Source organism: Medicago sativa, chromosome 5, assembly GCF_051527215.1.
Source record: "Medicago sativa cultivar Bolivia chromosome 5, Bolivia_mono, whole genome shotgun sequence".
Taxonomy (NCBI): Eukaryota; Viridiplantae; Streptophyta; class Magnoliopsida; order Fabales; family Fabaceae; genus Medicago; species Medicago sativa.
Window position 1 is genome coordinate 15,682,625 of NC_140753.1, and position 16,870 is coordinate 15,699,494.

General features: G+C 32.5%; 4 long non-coding RNA genes across 4 annotated transcripts; 3 read left to right on the forward strand and 1 right to left on the reverse strand.

Annotated features, from left to right (window-relative positions):
- Positions 1 to 838: 838 nt before the first annotated feature.
- LOC146920462 (uncharacterized) lies at positions 839 to 2,910 on the forward strand. The gene is made up of 4 exons (XR_015011794.1): positions 839 to 960; positions 1,075 to 1,264; positions 1,877 to 1,943; positions 2,323 to 2,910. It is a non-coding gene; the product is annotated as an uncharacterized LOC146920462 (long non-coding RNA).
- A 1,999-nt stretch (positions 2,911 to 4,909) lies between these two features.
- LOC146920463 (uncharacterized) lies at positions 4,910 to 5,398 on the forward strand. The gene is made up of 2 exons (XR_015011795.1): positions 4,910 to 5,088; positions 5,196 to 5,398. It is a non-coding gene; the product is annotated as an uncharacterized LOC146920463 (long non-coding RNA).
- A 2,794-nt stretch (positions 5,399 to 8,192) lies between these two features.
- On the forward strand, positions 8,193 to 9,263 carry LOC146920464 (uncharacterized). Its single transcript, XR_015011796.1, has 2 exons — positions 8,193 to 8,832; positions 8,937 to 9,263. It is a non-coding gene; the product is annotated as an uncharacterized LOC146920464 (long non-coding RNA).
- A 6,474-nt stretch (positions 9,264 to 15,737) lies between these two features.
- LOC146920465 (uncharacterized) lies at positions 15,738 to 16,661 on the reverse strand. The gene is made up of 2 exons (XR_015011798.1): positions 15,999 to 16,661; positions 15,738 to 15,960 (listed from the first exon to the last, which is right to left on the reverse strand). It is a non-coding gene; the product is annotated as an uncharacterized LOC146920465 (long non-coding RNA).
- Positions 16,662 to 16,870: the final 209 nt, after the last annotated feature.

The window sequence follows — 16,870 nt, forward strand, 5'->3', positions numbered from 1 at the left end:
ATATAAAAAAAAAAAAAAAATCAACATTACCTCTCACATCAAGGGAGGTAATATTGATTTTTTTATTAGGAATGGAGCTACCATTGTTTGTTTATGTTTTTTTATATGAGAAATGATATTGTTATTTTGTTTATTCACCGTGACTTAGATGGATAATTGGTGATGTCAACCGTCCCTGGATCTAAGATCATTTTCAATCCTCTATTCACGGCTGCTGTCAACCTTAAAGGGAGGTGTGTGCGATGTTTATCATTATTTAATTTCTTTAATACATGCATATGAAATGGTGGTATACATTACATTCTTAATTTGATTGTTATGGTATAATATAGCGTGTTGTATAAGAGACCCTTGACTACACCGTCTATAAGCATGGTGGATGAGGTGGACAAATCGGCTCATGAGTATGATCATTGGGGTTTTCCTCCCAAAGCTACTGTATCCGAACTGTCGTTTTGTGAAGTGGTATATATATTTTTTTCCTTCTTAATTTTATATATTTTGCACATCCTGGTTGGATAAGATGATTGTTATTAATTCAGTTTGTATAATTGTTTTGGAATAGGGATGTACATATATAAATGAACTGGTGTTGGATGATGGCTAGTGGTACGTGGGTTGAGTGTGTAAGAGGAGAGTGTTTCTAGATGGGGGGATGTTTTTCTGCACCAAATGCAACATACATGTTTTGAATGTCTCCCGGAGGTATATTATTGTCACAGTTTCGTCGTGTGTATGTATATAGTTGCTATCAAATTTAGTGAGTTTTTCCTTCAAAAAAAAAAAAATTAGTGAGTTTTGATGTTGTACTTATGTAGATTAAAACGTAAATGAATGCAGGTACAAAGTGAAGCTTAGTGTCTTTGACCATTCGGGAATGCAAATTTCATCGTATTGGACATTGCTCTCGAAAAGTTTTTATAAAGATCTTGTGTTGAGTTGGTTGGTGCCAATAAAATGGTATTAACTTAAACTGACACGGTATCAACTTATATTTTTTAAGGCTTTCATCTAATTTTTATCGTTTTTAAACTATAATGTCGTTTGATTACATATTTATTTTTGTATTTACAGGTTGCTGATGTTGGTCACGTACCTGCCGAGCTGATAGCAATGGCTAACAATCCTCTTCTTTTCAAGGTAGCAGTTGATGCCGCTCATGACAACGTGGCTGAGAAGGTTTATGAAGTGAAGTAGATGATTGCGGATAACATGTTAGTTCAGGAGTTTGCTGTCTTTTTCAACATTGGTCAGGCTATGCAAGGTGAACCTTTCGTTGAAGATGATAATTTCTGAGTGTTTAAAGACTTACTGTTTTCTGGTTTTGAGGGGTTGTCCACACTTTGCTTTGATTTATTTTCGCATTAGCTTTTTTCTGAACGGTTGATCGTTTGAGAAGTTGGGAACATGTTTAAGTTTGTTTCCTTATTTGAATTCCTTGTTTCCTTATTTGAATTCCTGTTTTAATTGTTTACGTTTGATTATCTACATTCTCAAATAAACTATTTCTATCATACACTATCCAACACCCAAATTGATGACAAATAAACATCACGCGCATACACTATAAAAGATAGAAATAGTTTAAATAAAAGATGAGTGTTGAAGAAAAGGATTTTGAAGCTCCTGATATTGGATGAAGATAATAATATTTGCAAGGAGACCACAAATGTTGTGTATCGTGAGGTTTTTCAAAAAGTATCAGCGTTGTGTATCGTGAGGTTTTTATTTGCATGCTTTGATTGTGTATTCAGATGATTCAATACTTATGACTGTGTTATGTTAACTCTTGACTTCTGCCAAATAGTGCCTCGGCAAATGTTTGAATGTTTTTTGGTTATTTAGGACATTTTGTAATAACTATTTAATTTTTCAGATGTTCTGATGCAAACTTGGTTGAAATCCCAATTCAAATTGAGTGTCCAGATCATTACTACTATCATGTGAGAAGCTACCTAATCTTTTAGTTTCATACTGAGGCATCTCTTATTTCTTTTTGTGTTGCGCGATGCATACCAATGACAATTTGAAATAGATACCAATGAGAATTTACTTAATTAATCTATACCACTATATTAAGGTGATAGACACTTCAGGTTGAAGTGCAAGCCTGATTGTAAGAAAATGATTTTTTCCTTTTTCCCAATATTTTTTTTAACTAAATAATTGATTTTTTTCCTAAAAGTCTGGTGGTCAAAACTTCCACACTCTGCATATTGAGAAATAGGAAATATCAACCTTTGGTGTAACAAATTTTTCTTTTGATATTATTTCGTACTCTTGAATGATCAAGTACATGACATGCATGAACCTTGTTTATAGGTGAAGGAAAACTAAGAGATCAACATGCAACAAGCCAAGTGTCAAGATAAACACATGCAATAGATCAAGTGTTTCTCGTGCAACAAGGTCAGGTGTAGCTCATACAACAATGCAATGTGTCAAGTGTGGATCCTACAACGGCTCAAGCTTAGATCATTACTTGAGATTCTATCATTTGGATCATTAGTTTGGCCTATATCTTTCTCCTGAGGTTTGAAAGAACTCTTCCTCGAGTCAAACTCAGCTTCACCATCAAAATAGGGTGAAAGATTAATAACATTCAAAGTTGTAGAAACTCCATATGTCCGGTAGTTCTACCTTGCTGAGCGCGGTATACTTGGGATATGGTGTTTGGATTTTCTCATCAACTTCTCGTGTAGTCTTTGTATCTCTTTTGCTCTTTGTTTAGTGTATACACTATATAACGACGAATGTTCGACGAGGGAGTCAAGTCAAACGGGCTATGGGACATGTGCCATATACCACTTTAAATGGGAATTTTTTAGTATCTTGATTGGTTGAATTGGTATATGAAAACTCGGCTTGTGCAAGAATGAGATCTCATTGCTTCAAGTTCTTTTCAATAAACCGCTAAAGAAGATTTCCCAAATGATTGATGTATAACACCTTTTCTGAAAATATATATATGTCATGTCATGTCGGTATTAATTGTAAAAGGCTTGTGATTGTCTAGATCATCCTTATATATCTCCTTGATAGTCTCAAAAACCAATAAATTTCATTTGTAGAGCAGAAAGAAGGTTTTTTCGTCTACTGAGAGCATTATAACAATATTATGAACTCCTGCCTTGTGCTTGAGCAAGAACATAAGGTTGTAAGAACTTAGTATATTTCATGTTTAGGGTTGGTCCTCCATTGGAAATTGAGGTTTTCATGGTTAGAGTAGAGGATAAACTCTTTGTCCATCAAATAATGACTCCAATATTGTAAGGCACAAGTCTATTGGATCTCCTTCTTGATTTAAAACAACATTGATAATAGTGTTGCAAACATCACAACTTACTTCCAACATTTGATTGGAGGTCGGGAGGGCTAATATTAGTGCTTCAGTTAACCTCTTCTTTAATTCGTCAAACTTTTGTGGGCTAGATCGGTCCATTGGAAGTGGTTTCCCTTAGTGCAGTCTATGACAAGGGTCACAACAAAGCTAAAGTTCTTGATGAACCTCCTGTAAAATAAAGCTAATCCATAGAAACTTCTAACATCATTTATTTACTTTAGAATAGCCCAACTCTTGATGGATTCGACTTTGCTTGGGTCGAATCGTATATCGTTAGCAGTGATAATTTAACCAAGGAAAGTTACTTCATTGCATAAAGGATATGTAATACTTGTTGAAGGTGCTTCAATTGATATGCCTTTTCTTTAATTGTAGATCAAGATATCATTAAAGTAAACAACCACAAATTTAGCATTGAAAGGGAAGATTACCTAATTCATCAATATTGAATAATCTTATGGGCATAATTATCCATTTATAATGTTCATCCTTAGTTATAAAGGTTGTCGTCTATTCATCTTTTGTCCTCGGTTTAATTTGATGGTATCCACTGTGAATGTCAATCTTTGAGAAAATCGTAGGACCATGCAATTATCTAAAAAATCATCAAGTCAAGGGTATTGGAAATTGATACTTGATGGGAATTTTGTTGACTGCTCATCCATCAATACACATTCTCAAGCTTCAGTCGTTTTTTGGTACTAAAATGATAGGAACAACACAAGGGCTAATGCAACTGGCATCACTCAAAGATGCAAATCATTTCAGGTGTAAATGTCTTTTTTGTATTAAAAGGTTGTGTCGGGCTAGATCGGTCCATTGGAAGTGGTCTCCCATAGTGCAATCTATGACAAGGGTCACAACAGAGCAAAAGTTCTTGATGAACCTCCTGTAAAATAAGGCTAATACATGGAAACTTCTCGCATCAATGATTGACTTTGGAATAGGCCGAGTACTCTTGATGGATTCGACTTTGCTTGGGTCAACTCGTACACCATCAGTAGTGATAATTTAACCAAGGAAAACGACTTCATTGCTGAAGAAGGAACATTTCTTTAGATTGACAAAGATTTTTTCTCACGTAGGATATGTAATATACTTGTTGAAGGTGCTCCAAATCAAGATATCATCAAAGTAAACAACTACAAATTTATCAATGAAATGGTCGATTACCTAATTCATCAATCAAATAGGTAGTAGACTAGTAGTTATAAAACCCATCTCTAGTTATAAACATCTGTGAGAAGCCACTTTTAGAAAAAATAAATAAGTCCTAATCTATTTTCTATATCAATGTGAATCGAAGAGTTTGTGTTAATGATAATTTTGAAGTAATCATACAACTGTAAAATTTTATGCACATTCTCTTTGGTAAAATAACTATGTTATCACACCAATTTTGTATTATTCGTAGTGATAACCTTTCTATGTTCCAGAGGTTGAAAAATTAATTATAAAAAAATGAACTATTCTGTGTTAAAGGGCATTTAATTATAATTATAATAAGTGTGCTAAAGGGCATTTGCTTATAATAGTTATAAATTCAAGGGTTGTTTTTTGCATCTCCTTAAACCCTAAAAAAACCTTATTGTTATAGTAAAACATGCTTTTTACACACTATAAATTGAACATATCAGATTCTATCTGTGACATGCAAACATAGAAAAATATGGATAAAACTCTCAAGTTTATGTATGTTTTGATTTTATTTATTTTCCTCTCTATTGTTTCAAAGAGCATTGCCCGTAAGCTATATTTTTTTTTCTTTTCAAATTTCCTTCTTACTTTAATGTTCATACACAATATCTAATCTTGTTTTATTAACACTATTTCATTCTCTTTTTTATTCCAGAATATAATATTGGATGCAAAACCGATGATGATTGTCAAAAATACTATACAAAAATGTTTGGGATGAAGTGTTTTAAAAGCTGGTGTATTACTGGGATCTTAGACTAGCAAAACATCTATGAAATACCTGTTTATTTAAATGTCCCAGAGCCAAATAATGTTACTTCATTGAAGTAGATATTATGAGACTACAATTTACATTAATTCTCCTTATTTCCATTTTGACAGAGCATAATAACATGAATCATTAAAGCTTTGTTTGCGAGTTCGGAGCGGAAGGGAGGGAAAAGTTTCAGAAAAAGAAAGGAGCAAGTGGAAACATTGAAAAGGGAGGGTTTTTGGGGATTTATTTTTCTTCATAATACAAAACTTTCATCATTTGGGGAACTAAAAAATTGTATTGGATGAGGGTTTTGGGAGGTTTTTGAAGGTTTACATGAATTCTTCAAATTTAATTTATGTTGTTATAATATTGTTAAAATCAAAAATATATTAATCATAAGTATTTTAGTTTATCATTTTTTTTTAAAAACACTCTTAAATTTTTTAAAAGATTTCTCCGTTTTTCCCTATATTGTCCACCCCAAAACTCTTCCTTCCCCTCCCCTTCAAACTCCCAAACAAAGCCTGAGATTCATCCTTCAGTTTGCTTGATCATGACCAAGAGCAAAATATAATTTTCTAGATGCAGATTTTCAAATACATAGAGAAAAAAATTTCTGAATAAGCTTCTTCACCGTTGATCACACTTGTACTAACCCTAGTTCCCCTAATGATCTTGTAAGGCTTGTCCATATTTCATGCTGCTACCAGTACGACATCATAGGAGCATTAAACTTATAGGTCATTATTTAAGTTTAAAAAAAAACTTCTCTAATATACGAAAACGTTGAATTAGTTTCTCATGTTGATCAATTCACATTACATTTAAGGTTACTTTGTTTTTTTCTTTGGTACAACACATTTAAGGTTTCTGATGTAATCTAAAACTTATTTTCATTATATGATGAACATTGTTTTTAATATTCTTCAAATTCTTCTCCTTTAAATGATTTATTTATTTAAGAGAATTTAATCATTCGCAATTTTCATCAAAGAATTTTTTAAGTTACAATTGGAAATGTTTTGGAAAACTAAAAGTATTAGAGACAAAAGACTCAATAATATTCCCTAAAAAAAAGACTCAATAATATAGATAACTGAAAACTTGACTGACTTTCTAACTTTACTAGACTAAACAACATGTTTATATACTGCTTGTTTTGGTGTTCTTTCGGTGGACCAGAAGTTGAGAGGTGGTGGAAGCTGATTAATCTATAGAATAGTGGTTCAGCTTAGGTGATGAGGACGGTGTGTTTCATTTAAAGGGGTGTTATTTTGGGATGAGTAGTGGCAACATGTGGTTATGGATATCGTTTGTTAGTGGTCGTTTTGTGAAGGAGTCTGTTTTAGGTGGTGATGTTTATTTTGGCGGGTCTTGTCCTCACGAGTGTTGAATGTAGGGTTGGGCTAGGTGTTGTGTCTAGGGGTGTTTTGTATGGACTTTATTTTCGGGTGTTCCGCCTATATACGACGTCTTTAGTTTGTATTCTCTAAATCATCGGTTGTCTTGAGCAGGGATCCGGTTTTTAAAAAAATTTGCTGTTAAAAAAAGTATTTAAATATACAAAATTGAAATATAATATGTAATTGCAACACTTTAGTTTTCTTTCAGTTTTGTTCTTCTCCTTGAGTGTCTTAGCAAAAAGATTTTCAAGTAATGATTCAAAATATCATTGAAGAGTGACAGAATACCAAATACAAAACATAACATTAAAAGAAAATGCAATTTTTTTGAAAAATAGAAAGAAATTTTTACTTAAAGAAAACATTTTAGACATTTCTTAGATTTAGAAAGAAAACGAATAATAATTTTTTGAAAAATAGAAATGAGCTAAATACAACAAGTCAAATTTCGAGAATTCAAGATACTCCAATGGTAGATTGAGCTCTGATGTCAATTGAAGATACATGAAACACAAGTAATGAGGGTTAAAATTATGTTGACCGTTTAAAAGCATTTGTTTTGAAATGTTCTTCGTCAAAAACTTTTTTCTTTTGAACAAAATAGTTAACAAAATATTAATTAATAAAAGACATAAAGAACTTTGCTAAATAAAAGAGAAAGAGAAAATTTTCCTTAAAAAAAAAAAAGAGAAAGAGAAAATAATAACTCGAAGTATTTTAATACTAGTTCATAACAAATTGTTACTACATTTTTGTCAAAAAAAAAAAACAAATTGTTACTATATCTAGCCCTCCCCTTATAAAGGGATTTGCATCAATACAGTCGAGGACTTAATCCACTAAACCATGTATCATTTTCTCTGTCTCTCAACGCACTATAAATATTCATACTAAAAACCATCTTCCCAGCAACTTCTTCACTAAAAACCTTCTTCATACCTTCTTCACTAAAAACTTTCTAGTCTTCTCAAAAACTTCTTGAAATTGCCTTGTTAAGGACTTTACATGTCTCTTCAAACCGTACTTTTTCACAAAATGGTTTGTCTTTACTGGGCTTAATTATAGAGAGGTTAAGACCATCTTCAATGCAGGGTCACTTTAAACTGTACTTTTTTTTGTGGTGGTTGGGGTTCAAACTTGAACCTTGCATATATTATGCATTGTCCATACCAACTGAGTTAAACTCACGAGAACATTTGAACTGTACTTTGTGCCTTGTCTTCAATAATTTTTTATTAATCATTTTATAAACAATGAAGAAAATCTCTGACAATGAAACTTATAAAAAACGTATTAAATGTGCCTCGTAATTACTAATCAACACAATTCAACCCCACCATTTCTTGTGATTTAGTACCTTCACATATTTGGTATATTAGTTAATCACCACGATGTCTTTGGATATATTTTGTTTAGAAAAATGAATCGTTTCTAAAAATTGTTTTTGTTAGTAATCAATTTCACATTATATTGTATATCAATATTCTTAAGTTCTTGTAAAAAAAAAAAAACAATATTCTTAAGTTAGATAATAATCAAATTAGGAATTCGCAAAAAACATCAATGAGAAGTCATTTCTGAAAAATGTAGTGCTATCGCTTTAATCCTAATTTATTTTCTATTCCGATATCAATCAATGAATTCATGTGAATGAGAATGTTGGAAAGAAAAAAAAAACATGAAACACTCATTCCCCATGGTAAAAATGATTCTATAAATTACCACAAAAAAAATTCTATAAATAAAAAATTCTACAATGGATTCAACTTGTGCATAATGTATTTTCACGCCATTGTTCAATGTGCATTATGTGTAGTAACTTTCCTATGTAACAAAGGTTGGAAAGTTAATTATAAAAGAATGTTTACGTTATCCCTTTAGTAAGTGTGCTTAAGAGACATTTAATTATAATAATTCAAATTTTAGGTAGTGCTTTTTACAACTCCTTAAACGTTAAAAAAATATTTAACCATTTTAGTACAACATACACTCTACACACCATAAATTAATCAAATTATATTCTATTTGTGATATGCAAAAATAGCAAAATATGACTAAAACTCTCAGTATTGTGTATGCTATGATTTTATTTATTTCTCTATTTCTTGTTCTACAGAACACTGAATTTGAAGGTAAGTTACTTTACACTTTTAAAATTTATTCCTTCATTACTTTGTTGTTCGTACGCAGTATTTTATATTGTTTTATTAACATTATTTTACACTCTTTTTTATAGATTATTATTATATTGAATGTCAAAGGGATCTTGATTGTCCACAACTTAATTCAGAAGTCTTTGCGTTTAAATGCATTGAAAAATTATGTAAACTTGAGTTCATATACCTACAAACTCCTTTCCTTCTGGGTCACGTCTAACGTCACCCCAGTCATTATATCTGTTTCTTTTTATTTATTAAATTTTCTATTTTGCCTAAAAATATATATATACCAACAAAAATCTATGAAATATAACTTATATTAGAAAATTCAATACTTGCCATTTGGATATTATTTTTATTATCAGCATTTCACGGATATTGTAATTATGACTTTGTATTTTCAAGCTGCGTTTGATTTGCTTAAATGATTTTTATGGACAAAAGGCTATTGTGGATTTTGGATAACTTGTACTTGTGACAAAAAGTTGTGATGTAGTTTAGTCAAGGACAAAAGTTTTAGTTTCTGTCGAGTCCATTACTTCTAGTTTGTCATGACCCTGAAACAAATTTTTTTTTTTTTTGAACAAGCCAAATGACTCTGAAACAATTATATAAATCAAACACAATACAATTGGAGTTGTCATGTCTTGTCCTTCATTTTCTTTAGTAGATCAAACATACTCTTAAATGTTGATAATAAAATGAAATAAGACACTAAATAATAAGGCACCAGATATTATTATGGTTAGTGTTTTTATTCCTTCTCCCTTAATTTTCTATGTATTGTCTTGGCCTCCAATTTAGGCGTATCTCATTTTCTTTCCAACTCCATCACCTATGAAGATATATTTAAAAGTTGAGTTTGAAGGTGGTTGTAAAACATAAGAAAATGGAGTTTGAATTATATTTAAGTATTTTAAAAAATTTCGTGATTAACTATTTCCATTAAGATAGCTTGTTCGTCAAAAATTGAACACAGTATTTCTTTATCAAAACATTTAGCTTCAGTATAAGATAGAAAGACAAGGCGAAGTTGAACCATAAAGAGGAAAATGTACCACCATAATTTATCTTAATATATAGAGGATCATTTTCGTAGAATAGTTCAAAGTCTATCCAGAATAATGTTTGATATAAATGTTTTAGTCTTTGATGGGCAGTGACGGATCCAGAAATTTTGAAAAGTGGGGGCACCACATATATATAAATTCACCACATATATATAAGTAACTAAACAATTGTTTAACCATTCATCTTCCTTGCGATTTCGCATCCGATTCTTGACAAAGTTGTGTTGTTGTGTCAAGATGTGTGTATATGTGTGGGCCAAGAGAAAAGTGTTGTGTGGTTTGTGTGGGCCATTTGATCAAAATTTCAACTATTACTATCTATTACTATATTATTACTACCTAAAAATAAAATTCTACAAAGTTAGTGTAGGCACAAGCCTACATACCTTTGTAGGTAGATCCGTCCCTGTTGATGGGTGTCTTAATCATCATCAACTTCAATATGAAGGATGGAAAAAAACTGCTAGTTATCATTCAGTTTCTTCTCCTTGAGTGTCTGATTGGCAAAACGACTTTCATGTCATGATTCAAAATATCTTTGAAGAGTGGCAAAACACGAAATACACAACGTAACATTATAAGAAAATGTTGAGAAACATGGCATCCATGAAAGTGGAGAGAAAAAGCTTAGAAAGTTATTGTATTGATAATAGTTGAAGAGATACAAAAGTGAAAGAGAGGTTACAAAAGAGTCAACTTGTGACTTATATAGTGACTACACTAGTACCCTTAACTAACTCTAAAATGAGTATAACTACTATATTTCAACAGCCTCCCTCAAACTCAAGGTAAGAGAATTCTTAGCTTGAGTTTGAATTACAAAGCTAACACCAAAAAAAGTGACCAATACAAATCTTCAAACCATAAGAGAAAGCTTCCAAACAGAATTTGCTCTTCAATCTTCATGCAAGGAACACTGTAGACCAACTACTAACAAAAACAAGATCATCACCAGCCAAGTATGAACAGCCAGCAAGTATGCCATCAGTAGAAAACTTCCAGAAAGTATGAACAATCAGCCATTCCATAACAGGAAGGTAAGAATGGTCCATCACAAACTACAAAGGCTAATCATCAGTAGAAAACCATGTCCATATAACTCCTCCAACACAGTATAGGAGTAAGAAATATGCCACAAAACCATATCCAAATAATGTCCAAACTCTGGCAGAAAACTGATAAAAAGAAAACCATAGAGAGAAATGCTTAACCATTAAGCAGAAGCCACAACTCAAGGCTTAACCACTTAACAGAAGCTAATCATCAATAAGGCCAACAAAGGGCAAAATGCTTAACTACCATAGGTAGAAGCTAAGGAGAAGAAAAATGTTAAAAGGTCTTGATGGCTACAAAGTGATGCACAATACTCAAGTTGTGCTAAAAGGTAGTTAGCACATCAGAGGACTCAACAATTAACATCAGAAAGTAAGCAAAGAGAAGAAAAAATGAATGTTAAAAGGTCTTGATGGCTACAAAGTGATGCACAATACTCAAGTTGTGCTAAAGGTTAATTAGCACATCAGAGAACTCAACAATTCAACATCATAAAATCAAGAGAGTGTTGGTTGATGGCTATAAAGTGAATCATCAATACTCAGACTGTACTCAAGGTGGATAGCTCATCAAAAAAACAGCTAGTCAAAAGAAAATCAAATGCAACCTGTAGAGACAGGGCAGAATAACAACAAATAGGCAAGTGACCAAAGCACAGTGTACAGAGGGCTCTAACTTTGCCATGAGCACAAGAAAGGAACTGATATGACATGTGAAGAATGTGCCAAATGAGTTGATCAAAGATTAATTCATGGTATTTGCCAACTAACAAAATGGAAACATAAGATCACACCAAAATATGAAGAAGGCACTAATCTGTAACTGTTATGTATCCATATATGTGCACTTGCAGCGGCAAAACCAGACACAACCAACATAAAATCCAACTAAAAATCTTATATTTTCATATGAGAATATGCAGACAAACCAAGAACTCTTCTATAAACATGCAGCAGGTGAACAACCCCAACAATACTCAACATTTCCAAAAATGAAGCAGCTCCAAAAAGGATCCAATGAGCTAATAACAACCAGTATGAAAAACTTCACCACTTATCATAGAGGAAGCTTCAACAAATATCACAGTGTGTCACATTTGACCTTTAATCACCAATATGTCCAGAAAGGGAAACAAACCAATGGATGCTACCACTTGTAAAAAGAAACCACTATTATCTTGAAAGAGTAGTAATTCCCAACGTGAGCTTTGCAAGCAACAACAAAATTGCAGCGTACATGCAAAATATATGAGAGAATAGTAACATTATAGGGCAACTATCGCACAATTGAAGCAAGAGTAAGTGAAATACCAATGTGTAATCACACAGTTGAAGCAGATCAGAACCAAACTCAGACTCTGCAGCAGCAACAACTCAAAAATTATCATCCAAGCTTCGCCATAGTGAACCAAGAAAACTATATATGCAAGAACAACTCTCGCAGCAACAAACTCATCAACAAGCCACGGTCGACATCGTCGAACTCAAATTGCAGCTTTTTCGATCAATCGAACAAAAAGGAGGTTACTCCCTTTTTGAGAAAAACCAGAAGCACCAGAACCATACCAATTTGTGAGAATCAGTTTGCGATTATGAAATGAAGTCTAAAACGAAAACTGGAATTGAGTAGAAATGGTAAATGAATCGAATGAAAAACTGAATCGAACAAAGAAAAAAAACAAGGAGGAATCAAAGAATCATGAACTGGAATGACTCAATAAACTGAGATGCGATGGGAATTGAAATCACAAACCCTAGAATTTTTGGGAAAACATGAATTACTATAAAAACATAATCGCAAATCGAATGTGAATTGTAATTCGAATAGCAAGAAATCAGAAACATTATTTGAACCCTAGAAATTGGGATTAAGAAGATGAAGAGAACAAAATCGCAATGAGTCTAAAACCCTAGAAATTGGGGAAAGGCGCAAACGGAATTGCGAAGAAATCACAAACTGAGGAATGTTGCTCGAACAAAGAAAGTTATGTAAAAGAATCATATGATTGAGATACGGATCGAAAAACCAAAAGCGATCGAACAGATCAAGAACGGAAAGGGAAAAACATACAAGAAAAGAATCAAGAAAATGAAGATGAGAAAATTATATTTTCTCTGAAAAATGCAGCGGAAAAATTGTTCAAGGTGGATACCATATTTGCTCTGATACCATGTTGAGAAACATGGCATCCATGAAAGTGGAGAGAAAAAGCTTAGAAAGTTATTGTATTGATAATAGTTGAAGAGATATAAAAGTGAAAGAGAGGTTACAAAAGAGTCAACTTGTGACTCTTATAGTGACTACACTAGTACCCTTAACTAACTCTAAAATGAGTATAACTACTATCTTTCAACAGAAAATACAATATTTTAAAAAATAGAAAGAAAATAAAAACGTTAAAAGAAAACATGTTTGAATTTTATTTTTTTCTGAAGAAGTGAAATTAACTCATCTAAATTGACATCACACGGATGAGAATTAAACCTGATACTTTGATGAGAAGTACACTTCAAGATCCCAATGCAACGTTACCAAACCAACCCAGGTGGGTTTCAAATTTTTTTAAAATATGAATGAGCTAAATACAACAAGTCAAACTTCGAGAGCTTAAGATATTACAACGGTTAGGAATTATGTGAATATTCGTAGTTTGCTTCTCTAGGCCTTCTTCACTAGAAACCTTCTAGTCTTCCCAACTACTACAAGGAAACTGCCTTGTTGAGGACCCCACATGTTTACATGTCTCTTCAAACTGTACTTTTTTACAAAAGGGTTTGTCTTTATTGGGACTAAGAGGTTGAGTCATACAAAGTCAAGCTAGGATTTTCACTCTCATAGAGAAGATGTTACAATTTAAATCCTATAAAATGACTATACATTTCACCAATTATTTACATGGTTCCAATAGATCTCTTCTCAGCAGATACATCCCTGATACTTTATAAGTATCAACTTCATTCATAATGATGAAGTTGGCAAAATCCAAAGGATCTTAGGGTTCTAAGGAACATCCACAAAGGTGGGACATTTAAGAAAAAGAAAGATTTATGTTGTGAATTTGATTACTCCAAATCTTACGTCAATAAAATTTATTTGTGTGGGATAAGTATCAATGACAACCAATAATCAAAATAACCACATACAATAACAATAAATCTAGATTTAATCTAACAACCAAGTGTAAATCAAAATCACAATCAAATCAAAGAATAAGCAAGATAAAGAGCGTAGAGAAGAGAGAACAACACCAAAGAATTATTTACTCAGTTCGGTCAAACAATGACCTACTATGGGGGAGATACTCTCTCCACTTCACTATCAACGAGTTCTTTACAAAGAGATACAAAAGGGTTATAAAAAATTAGTTTCAACGAACAAACCTAATTTCTACCTTTTTCCCAATCTATTCCCATGAACAAAACACTCAATGATTTTCACACACCCAAGATGTTTCCTAATTGTTTCCCATTTTTAGAATCTAACCCCCAAAAGTCACTAACCCTTGGCCTTTTATTTTCTAAGGATCTTCACGTTTGGTTTCCCAGGATTTCTCCAAGTTGCTCACAAATGACTCTCCACTTTATGCACTTCCCAACCACATAAATCTCGCCTCAAAAGGCATCAACCCTTTCTCAAGATCCCCCTATTTAGGTTCTATAAGATTCACATTTGGAACCTTTGAATCTCACTTAAAGACCCTCAACTCTTAGCTTCTAAGTTCCCTAAAAGTTCCCTCCTTTAGTTTTCATGAGATTATCAATCTCTTTCAACAAATTGGTCAAAAAGTTCTTAAATAGTGTTTCAAATTTTGTCCAATTGTGCTACAATTTGAAACCAACGTGCCACGATTTGGTTGAAGTATTAGTACAGTACTACACTCTATTCGTTAATCAAGCCACGATGACATGCCCTCATGCCACAATAAAACTAGCGACTCGCTCCAAACTTTGTAACACAAATCGTGTCAAGATCTCCAAACAACGTACCATGATTTCTCTGAAACTTCAACATCAAATTTTGAGTCAAAACTCAACAATTTTGAAATGAAAATACGGACATTATTAAGATGACTACTAATAAGAAGTGTCTATAGTTCACATGTTATGATCATACGGTCATAGAAAAGTAGCATCTTTTGAAGAGAAAATCTAAGAGAGAGATAGAAAGAGCGAAGAAAAATCCATGTTCAATATTCATAGAATATATTGAAGACAAATTTGGCACGTGCACCAAACCGTTTCCAAGTAATAAAGTAGTAAGTTATCGTTTTTACAAGGATTGTTTTTCAACTAGGCAATCTACTAAACTTTTAGATAAAAAGCAGTAAAGGTTTATGGTTTTCGCTAGTTTCAATTGTTTACACAATGAGACTAGTAGTTTGACTGCAAAAAATAAAAGGGCTTGATTCAGATGTTTAGCGGCAATTAAGATTCTTCAAATCTCTTCTATCTTCTAATTTGTTGGATTAATGCAAGGTTCCTATTGATTATGACATAAGTAATATATAAAATATGGAATTGCTCATGATAATAATGTCTGGATGAGGGCGGTACAAAGCAAATTCTCAAGAACGAATCATAATTTAACAATCATACTTAAAATCCCTAAGTAATTAAAGATGATTAAGCAAAGTTCATATTATTGTTCTTCAGATTAAGGCAATGGTGTCTTTCTTATAACTTAACCTAATGGGCATACATAGATATCTAGGGTTGTTAGAGCTAAGGTCTAAAAGCATTATAGTGTCCAGAACAATTGAAATTAAATAAGAATTAAATCATAACTGAATAAATAAATTACATTAATTTGATTAAGCAAATAAATATAGGTTCATCTTAAACTCTAATCATTGAGTACTTAGTTACTCATGGTAACCAAAGCTGAGAAAAATGTTGTTTTCTTCATTATTGAAATGTTATTCGTCCATATGCTATGATCTTAGAAAATAATTTTCCCAACTTTTATTGCCTTAAAAAACCTTCTTGAACCTCTTTTGTACCAAAAAAAAAAAAAAACCTTCTTGAACTCCATTTGTCTTTATTCTCTTGTCTCCATAACTTCATGGTATGTCTTGATTTGCCGAATTATATGATTTATCAATAAAAGACTCAAAAGACGTATTGTGTTGTCAGTTTTGGGTGTAAATAGAATTACAATGACTCAAATGAAAACAATACAAAATGTCCCTTAAACCATAAATGAATAATAGTGTATGCAAGGCTCACTATTTTAGGCATGTTTTCATGAGGGTTTTCCTTGGGTTTCAGGTCTTTTTCCAGTGATCCATCTTGAAAAACAAGCAAAATGCAAAAATTACCAAGAACCATGCATTGTGGCGCATGTTGGGGTGCAGGGACCAGCCAGAACACTGCCGTCAGGTAGTGCCATGTGCCTGGGGTGCATGAGGCATTTCCTGGGGCACACGGTCCAGTCAACGGTGCGGAACATTCCATTTTTGTTCGTTCATTTTGTGTTCTTCTTCCATGCTATGATCTTGGGACAAAAAATTTCGAACTTGCATTGTATGCAAATTTCTTGGGCTCTACTGATCGTCATTATCTTGCCTCCATAAATTCGTGAGAAGTCTTGATTTTTCGAATTACATGATTTATCAATAAAAAAGACTTACAAAACCTATATAGATGTCGGGTTTGGAAGAGAATAGAATTACAATGACTTAAATGAAAAATAAAAATACAAAATGTCTCTTAAACCATGAACAACTCCTCTAAAATGACATCAACTACTAGATAAATAACTAAAAAACATAGATAAAATATCATCAAACGTGTTGTCATCGTATAGTCATTGGTAAACATATTTTTAATCGCTCGCAAAAAAACATCAATTAGAAGTCACTTTCACGAAGAAAAAAAATGCAATGATGA